This window comes from Phymastichus coffea, unplaced genomic scaffold (genome assembly GCF_024137745.1).
Source record: "Phymastichus coffea isolate CEN01 unplaced genomic scaffold, Cenicafe_Pcof_1.1 PCOF00044, whole genome shotgun sequence".
Taxonomy (NCBI): domain Eukaryota; kingdom Metazoa; phylum Arthropoda; class Insecta; order Hymenoptera; family Eulophidae; genus Phymastichus; species Phymastichus coffea.
Window position 1 is genome coordinate 526,388 of NW_026706855.1, and position 9,313 is coordinate 535,700.

The following is a 9,313-nucleotide window of genomic DNA, read 5'->3' on the forward strand; positions in this document are numbered from 1 at the left end:
GCTCGTCGGAGCGAAGGCGATAACAGCGGAGCGCGTCGCGCCGAGCTGTTATTCCGAAAGCACTCTGCCGTCGGAAATCAATCAAGAGCGACTCGCAACGAGTCGCACTTGGCGCTCGCCAAAGCCGGTCGCCCGCCGCCGGGACTGCTCCGCAGCCGACTCGCTTGGCACATACGGCCGGCCTGCGTTTGTCATTCCGTCGGTTGGGCGCTAGTCGCGGCGCCGTCGATCCGCCGCGATCGGGAGCGCACCAGTCCCGTGCGCTCGATCAGCCGTTTGCGCGCGACTCAAACGAAGGGCGATCGCGCTACGATTGCAAGCTCGTTCGCGCGGCCAGGGTCCCACGTCGACACCCGCGCGAAGCGGCTTCCGCACTAAATCCGTCGCGACCGCCGGCAAGCAGTTTTAAGTAGGGATCGCGTGGCAGCTGCGCGTTATAGTCGAGCTATTTGGCGTATTTGAAGCTTGAAATTATGTTCGCCAAGCGTTAGTTAACGTCATTGCGTAAGTTTCGTTCATCCTTTGCTAAGTAGTCCATGATTAATTAGGCCATTGAATATGATAAAAGACGTCTATCAGAGCGCCGTTTGCGCATAGATGTCTACACTTCCGTGAATGCTATTATTTGTCCGAGCGCAATTGCCATTTTCGAGGAAGCAGCGTTTGCGCAAGAAAGTGTCAATTGACGGCGTTGAGAATTATTCACTGTCTCATAGGTGCGCATATAAGCGAATGGACAAAGGGAGCGGTCGGAGCGCCAAAGGTGGCGCGACTGAAATTCAATCGCGCTACTGCCGATAGATCCAGCATCCGCGTGGCCGCATCCCAACGTATCATCGAGCTACGCCACACGAGCAATCTCAGCCCGGTTAATTCGATTTCGCTGTAGCTATGGCTCGGAGGTATGGAACATAGAACGCATGCACGTACGTGGCCTACGACAAGGGAAATCGATCCGCCGAAACGTACGAGCGTCGACTCGGCGCGCACGTGTCCGGAACTTGGCCAAGCGTGCACGTCCCGTGTTACGAGCGAACGAGAGAACGAACGACTCTCTGTGCTCACGGTGACAGGATGTCTAGGGTTGCCAAAGTCTTGACAGTCTCACGTTGTAGATTGTTTAACAACAAAATTCATTCAACGGAAACGTATTCAGAGCCGATAATAGCCGCGAAAGCTATTGGACATAATCGATATACTACTTGGTATGGTTTTCAAAACGATCGTGCAAGCTTTTGTTTTTAAAATTCAAATGGCTCAGTTGTTTCCGTTCCGATAGTCGTATGTACGGATTGATACTTATCTTTGCTCGTGAAGGCAAAACAAGAATTAAAGAGTCCTAATTTCGTAGCTAAAGTGAACCTTAATTATTACATTGAACAGAGCAATATCTTTCCAAAGCAATATAAAGTAACAGAGAGTACGCGCTTGCACCGCATAAAGAATGTGGTTGTTACGTAAATTTACCGTACCGACTTTACATAGCGCGCATTCTCGACGAATCGGTCGGTATCGAGAGATTAGATTTCTGATCTATAGCTGGGGGAAAATCGCGGAGGCGCTCTAATCGCCTCGACAATCTTTAGTCCTCGTTCTCGAGGCTACGCTCGAGACTTTTTGGCTCCGGTCCCATAGGTACGTAGACGGATGCTGACGAATACGGACGCGAATCGCAACTCTAGTAACATCACTAAAAATATCTAGTTCGATTATTTAGTACCAACACTACCGGTAGTGAGCAAAAGTGACTGTTGTTTAAAACTGTAGCGCCGAACGTACCACATTTAAGGAACTCCTATCTAACCCTTACATTATTGCAGTCTATAAGATGGCAAACGATAGAGAATTGATAGACTTTCAACTACAATTAGTGGAATTAGGCCTTCATTTTATGGAAGTACTTGAATATATGAAAAGAAGAAGAAAATATATATAAATGATATGTATTAATCATCCCAAAAACTTTTTTTACATTAGCACATTTACATAGACATTTGAACATTAAATGTGGTACGTTCGGCGCTACAGTTTTAAACAACAGTCACTTTTACTCACTACCGGTAGTGTTGGTACTAAATAATCGAACTAGATATTTTTAGTGATGTTACTAGAGTTGCGATTCGCGTCCGTATCCGTCCGCATCCGTCTACGTACCTATGGGACCGGGGCCTTTCGAGCGTACCTCGAAGTTCCCTGGGTTATCGCCGGTACTCCATGGAACTCAAGACGAGCCCGTATATCGCGCTCGCGTAGCGTTATATCAGCTAGTGCTCACTATTACCAATATTCCTTGCCGTTACTTATTAGTGTCGTTTATATATTAACATTACTTGCCTTTTAGCTCAAGGCAAGTCATTCGGGTAATATATCCGTGAGATTTTTCTACAATTTTTTATTCATATGGATTTCACGGAAAAATCATGGCAACAGAACAACAAGAAGAAATCTCATTTAAGAAAAAAGAAATTCAACGCGATAGCCAAGACTTCAGGAGTAGCAAGTAAGTATCTTCGCGTGAATGTGTGCTTATAGTTTTTTAAAAGTTCTTCATATATGTTTGCGTATAACACGAGATTATGAATCAGTTTTTACGAATTTTTTTGGAAAAATGGACTTTCCTTGTGAAGAAGTTCGAAGAGGACTCGCGTATAGCATTAAAGAAAAAATCTAGCGACGGCGCATGTGATACTTATCATTCAAACTGGCCATATTACGCGCAGTCAACATTTTTACATGATCGAGTATAGCTCGACTCGGAGAAAATCCTCTAGCAATCGAAGTTATCTATTAGAAGTTAATAGAAAAGTTGATGTCACGGATCGCGAGTCAGACTTTGCCAGAGGTTAATCAACATTTTTTCAATCAGTCATACCGGACGTGACGGAAATTCTAGCCTGCAGGTTACCGAAGTACCATACTAATTTGACCAGGAGAATGTATTTCGCCACCAAAAGCATCCAGTAGGCAGACAAACAAAATTCCCTATGCGGTGCATATAATACGAGTACTCTGTTATAAGCAGCACTCCGCTTATTTTTATATTGCTCTGTTCAATGTAATAATCAAGGTTCACTTTAGCTACACACGCCCGCGTGTACTCGCGGCAAACAAGGTAAGCTTGACGCAGCTCGCCAGTTCCGCGGACGAATCGACCGCCACGATCGCCGAAAATTCATCCGAGCGCGCGCCACCAAATTTCGCGCGACTTTTAACGTTCCCGCCTGGCGCGACCTGGCTGATGGGTTCTGGGGTTCGAACCAAGGAACGACGCAAAATGCGCCCGTGCGGATTTCAATATCGCGCTGTAATTGTCTGCAATGCCAATTTGGCACTTGCGGCGTCGTCCGTTATCTCGACGCAGACGAGGCGCTCAGTGGAGCGCGTTCGATTCATTAGACGTATAACAGTCGCTGTCGGCCGTAGATGAAATTGCGGGCACTCGCGCGACAAATTGCCGCCACGGCTCGCGAAATCAATCGGTGCATTGACCCGTGCGAATTAGCCTCTCTCTCTCTCTCTCTCTCTCTCTCTCTCTCTCTCTCTCTCCCTCTCGCTCGATCGACACCGCGTCGTCGTGACGTTCGACCGGCCGAACGAGCAACGACGCCGAGGGGAAGTGGAGGCTTGCTGGAACCGAGAAAGCCGCTTACCAGTGAAAAAGAAGAAGAAGAAAGAAGCGTAACAAATGGCCGGACTCCGGTCTTCCCCCTCCCCGCTCTCGTGTGAAATTTGTTTGTGGAAATTTCCTTTGTGCCCCGAAAGCCATCGATTGCAAGAGCTCGACCGCGTCGAGTGATTTACGATCGCCCGCTGGGTCGCAGCCTACGTGCGCGCGCGCACGACCGCGTTTTCGATTTTTACGTCGCCGCGAGGGCCGTCCATTCTCGCGTACGTCGCGCGGCAGCGCCGTGACCTTCGATATTTTTATCCAAAAGGGAACAAAAAAACAAGTAGAAAGGGCGACTCAATCGAGATGGCAGAAACAATCGTCCGTCCGATCTCCGACGAGAGAAACGGTCGCGAGCAACGATGCTATTTGGCGGCGTTGCGGGGCTCGTTGCTGCACGACAATGCGACGAGAGGCCGGAAGCGCGCGCGATCCCGCGCTTGACAATGGCACAAGTTTCTCGCGCGCGACTCGACAAAGCCACTCATCCGCGCGAACGAGAACGAAAGGAGAGGAAAGAATCTGCGTCGCCTCGGGCTATTTGCGTCAGCCGTCGAACGCCTTGTTAATTTTGACGAGGCGACCGTCTCCTCCTCGGAGACATGTGCGTCGATTGATTCGTAATGCGATTTTCATGTTATTTATTACTATTTTTTTTTTTTCAATTTCCTCGATGATATATAGATATATGTCCGGGGGAAGCGAGAGCCGACGCGCGATATCGACGGTGAAACTTATTGGATTTATAAACGAAAGAAGGAATGGCAGTTCTGCGGGGCGAGATAACGACGCGAATGAAACCTGAATGAGCGTTATTTAATTTTGAAATACAGCGCCGAAGCTCGCTGTGGCCTCGCGATAATGAAGCGTTCGGGTCGATCGGATCTCGATTAAATTTCGACGTTCCCATTGCGAGGAGCACGGCTCGGGGCGAGCGCGGAGAAAGACGCGCCGATCGAGGCGAAAATTCGATCCGCGGGCTCGCGCTGCACTCGCGGACGCGAGGCGAGGCGAGAAAGAGCGAGCGAGGAGTCGAGGAGAAGGAACGCGACTATCGCGCGGGGCATCTGTTCTTGCTGAGCGCTCGCCTGGAAATTGAACGCGAATTTCCGGCGCGCTACGTCGCTGCCGGCAAATAGAGCCGCGAGTGCGAGGTATAAGCGGACTCTTCCTGTCCGCCGCCGCTTGCTGCGCAGCTCGCGTGTGCAAAGAGTTTCAAAGTAATTGGAAAATGCCGATAGCGAAGCTTCCTTCTCTCGCCTACTCTTCCCTTTGTTTTGGATTTCGAGAAAATACTGCCGAGTATATTGCGTTACGTGGCAGTTCCGTTTAGCGATTTTTCACAATTTTCCTTCTATTTTTTTTTTTTTATGATATTTGCGTTCGAGGCTAGGCGTGCGCTTCTATCGCTCCATGGCTGCCCTCGCGCGGTCCCCCACCGATGCCGTATGCCGAGAACGACGAACGGTCGACTTCGCTCCTCCATAGTTGGAATATATTTGCGATCCGAAACGACCATTGGCGTAAGTTCGTTCGCACGTATAAGACGTTCGTAAAACAAATTCGAAGTTTTCACGCGCTGCCGATGGTCATTGTTTCTCCTCTCTCTCTCTAGCCACCCAGGCCGGACTGCAGGCGCGAGCATACACGACCAAATGGTACGCAAGAGTTGGACTACTGACTTTTTCATCTGCGAAATCCGCGAAGCGTGAGCGGTCGTAGTTCGAGCTATCTACTCGCAGTCGGGGGACGTCGAAGAGCAGCAGCCCGGTTCGTTCCCCGTTCGAGAGAGAGAGAGAGAGAGAGAGAGAGTCGCTCGTACCGATCTCAAATCAAGTCGTCACGGACGATACTTTTGACGAGGGGAGGGGGAGCTGTACGATTGTCATCACGGCGGGCCAATGTTACGTAAATTCGATTGTGCAGCTGGCGCTTAACCCGAATGTGTGGCTCCGAGAGAGAAGGAGAGCGCCCGCGTCTAGGTCGACGACAGCGCAGTTGCGCAACGCGCGGTAGCGACGAAGGGGCGCCGCGAAAATAGAGATGATTGGCTCGGGCTTGGACGACGATAAATTGGTCCGCGCGCGCATAGCCGCGGCACGGCCATTGTGCCACAGAGTTAAGCGGAGCGCGCGACGCCGCGAGCAGCGGATCGGCAAGCGCGAGTCCGCTGTCGTGTGTCTCGCGTTGTCGACGTCGTTGGTTACGCACAGTGACGACCGGAAAAGGAAAAAGCTCACCTCCTGCCGTATGTTCCTGCACGCGCGCGCGTTTTTTTTCGCTCCTCGAGCTTCGCGGCCAAACTGCTCTATTCCGAGCCACATCCGTTGCGGCGCTCTCCTCGACTGGAGCGACGTCCGCGTCGCAATTGTTCGCCTGTCCTCGCGGGCGCGGACTTTGACGAGTCGCGGCAACGTGCTCTCTCGGCGAGCGTCCCTTATTAATTTCTCTCCTTCAACCGTCCGCCCCGACGGAGGTTTAATTAGCCGCGGCTTTAACGGCCGAGTAATGCGCTCGCCTCGATCAGCCCTCGCGGACGCGCTGATTAGCTCCGCGGGATGGCAAAGAGGAGGAACCGCGTCTCGACGTTTATTACCAGCGATCTGCCGGCTGCAAGCTGCCCACGAGATGCGCCGTCTCGAATGAACGTAAGACTGTTGCCACGTCGACGGAGCGCCGAGAGGTGTGTCTCGTCGCCGAGGGACGCATCTGTCGCGGAAACACGTCGCGATTAGAATTACAGAATTACGCCCTCGGCTCGCTGCCTCGGCACTTTTGCCTGATCGCGTTCGCGACGACGCGACGGATTATGGCTTTGCTCTCGGCGGCTCCCTGCGATCGTGTTCGTCCCGCGATCGCCAACGGGAAGGGGAAGGGGCCTAGAGCGTAAACACCACGAGCGCCCGCGCGCCAAGTCTCGATGACGGAACCTTCGGGCCGCAAGGTAGCCGATAAATAGATCTAACAACGAAAGAGCAAGTTGATACGCGGGAGAGGAGAAAAGGGAATGCGGCTAATCCAATATCGCTCGATAGGTCGTCCTCCTACCGAGTGGCGGGACGTCAGGGCGGAGCGCGTCGTCGTCACACTCGGCATCCGGACGTTGCGCACGTCGACGCGGCCGAACGGACAGCTGCTCAAGGACGCGGTTCGTGGGCCGATCGAGGCGTCCTCCTCGACTGGGCCGCGTTCGATCGTCGGTTCGAAAGCGCGGCCGGGCGCGTCGACTTCGATTCGCGCGAGATCGTCGGCCGAAACACGAAGCGACTGCCCCACCGATACAGGTCCGATCGCCCGGACAAGCTGTCAGTCGACGACAACGATAACGCAGCGGTCGAGGGTAATATTGGACGCGTCTAGCCGCGGTCCGCCTCTGCGCCCGCCTCGGCCAATATGTAATGATCAAGCGATGCCTGCTAGACGACGCGACTCGACCGTGGCAATTGACGAGCTTGCGCGCCGCCGTATGATCGATGGCCGCGCCGCGCACGAGCTAAAAGCCCTCGCGGAGATCGAGCGACTCGCCCGTGCGAAATACAATTTTTTCACGAAAGGCATCGCGCGATAGGCAAGCCCGCGCTCATCTTGCCGTAGAGTCCGCGATCGATCGAGCGAGATCCATTTTGGAAATGCAACGCGACAAGAACGACTCCGGGCGACTCGCGAGGATGTCAATTTTGAAATTTCTCGATACTTCCTCTCGCGATCGGGGGATATAGGCATTTTTCGCGGGAAAGAGAAACGCTCTGTTTTTAAATTGAAACGGAGCACATTCGCCTCGGTTATCGGCACGAGTGCCATTTCAGTACGTCGTTTTCGAGATAGCGCGCTCAGAAGTTACGATCCCGTTGAATTTAAGTTGCAGCCCGAGCCTTTTTCCGGGAGCCAACGTCCCGCTCGTAATTCCAAAAGATCAATGGCGGCGTTAATCCTATATTGTGATCGTAGACAATGCACCGAGTTCTACGCCAAACGATCAATTTTTAAATCTCTCTTCTTTTTCACGCCATCTCGCTTGATTGCGAAATTATCTACGTTCGGACGTTAAATATTCACATTTATCCGACTCAAATTAAAATAATATCGAGCTAGATTAAAAGTTATGGTTCGGGGCTACCCCCGATAAAAAAAAAAACCCTAATAAGGCCGTTTAATATATTCGCCAAACAATTTTTTCCCCCCAGCAAAAGACGATAACATCTGGTACCCGAGAGATGCTTTCTCAATTATATACTTTTGGAATAATCCATTTGCGGATAAAATCACTGAATTATTATAATCATTTAAAAAATCGTTGAAATATCGCAAGGAAATTCGATTTCAAATTTGAGCTTAGTCAATAAAGTGTGACTCGTGCACCGGGCTTCCGAGAGGCAATCGGAACATATTCGCAAGCTCGCAAATCCACACGGTCGTCGGCAGCGAGTCGCTCTCGCGCGAATCAACGGATTTCTCTAATTTCTCGGTATTAGCGCCGACGATGGAAAGTCGGTTCGAGAATGCGTTTCATGCAAATCGCGAGAGCCTCGACGACTCGCTGGCAAACTCTTTTTTAGCTGAGTCGATTTGCTTTGCCGCTTCGCTGCTGATTTAACCGTACTGCGTGCGGCAAACGATGTTTTCGTTAGAGCGTACAATTTGGTGCTTCTATACGTACGCGTGGCGGCATTTTCTACGCCAAATGCCGTGATTTCATTCATTTCTCCATTCAAATTTTCTCTCGGTCCAACGACGCTTCATTTACAGTTTTACACGCGACGAATTAGAGAGCTTTGGGAACGCGCTCCTCCCACGCTTTTTCAAAATCCAAGCGAAAGAGTGGATCGATGATTTTGGCGGACGACGACTCGCCATTTCGAAAGGGATAATCAAGAAAGTAATTGAAACTGATTAGCTTCCATAATATATGTCGATAACCGTACGTACAAACGACTTGTTACGATAGCGATCGAACGCGTGGATGCATTATTGCAAGCACGTACGCGTCGGAGAAATGAGAGAAGAAAAAAAGAAAAAACAGCGAGGCACTCGTATTCCACTTTATCGAGGAAACTCGGCAGCATGTGCGCGAGCATCGATTCGATTATTCGAGTAGTTACTTTGACGCTTGGGACCACCATTAGGGCTTGTTCCGTGAAAGCAGTAACACTTTAAAACTCGGATAGCTACATCATCGTATTTTTTTGTTTCGCGGGCGTGGGTGTGTGCCCCCCTCCTTCCTTCCCATCGCTCCCTTCGCGCTTGTCGTCACGCACTATTTACGCGGGCGACTAATCTCTCGGCTCGTCTGCGAGACGTTTTGACAACGGCGACGTCGATTCGTGAAAGCGCGAACAATGCCCGCGAACGGCTGCCCGGGACGAAGTTGGGGAGCGCAATTAGAAATCGTCGGAAATGAAGCTCAGAGGATCGGACTGGAAAAATGTCAGGCCGGGTATTCCCGGCGACGCTCGCCGTAACGATCGTTAAACGCTCGTTTCGGAGTATCTTCCGGTCGGATTCCTTCCGAGATGCGCCGTTCTCTTTGGCGAGTTTTTCTGCATTCTCGAGATCGGCCGGCGTTCCTGGGACGACGACAAACGCCGCGAGCGAGACGTCGGTGGAGAGCCTGTGACCGGAGCGAGCAATCGATGAATACATTAGTTG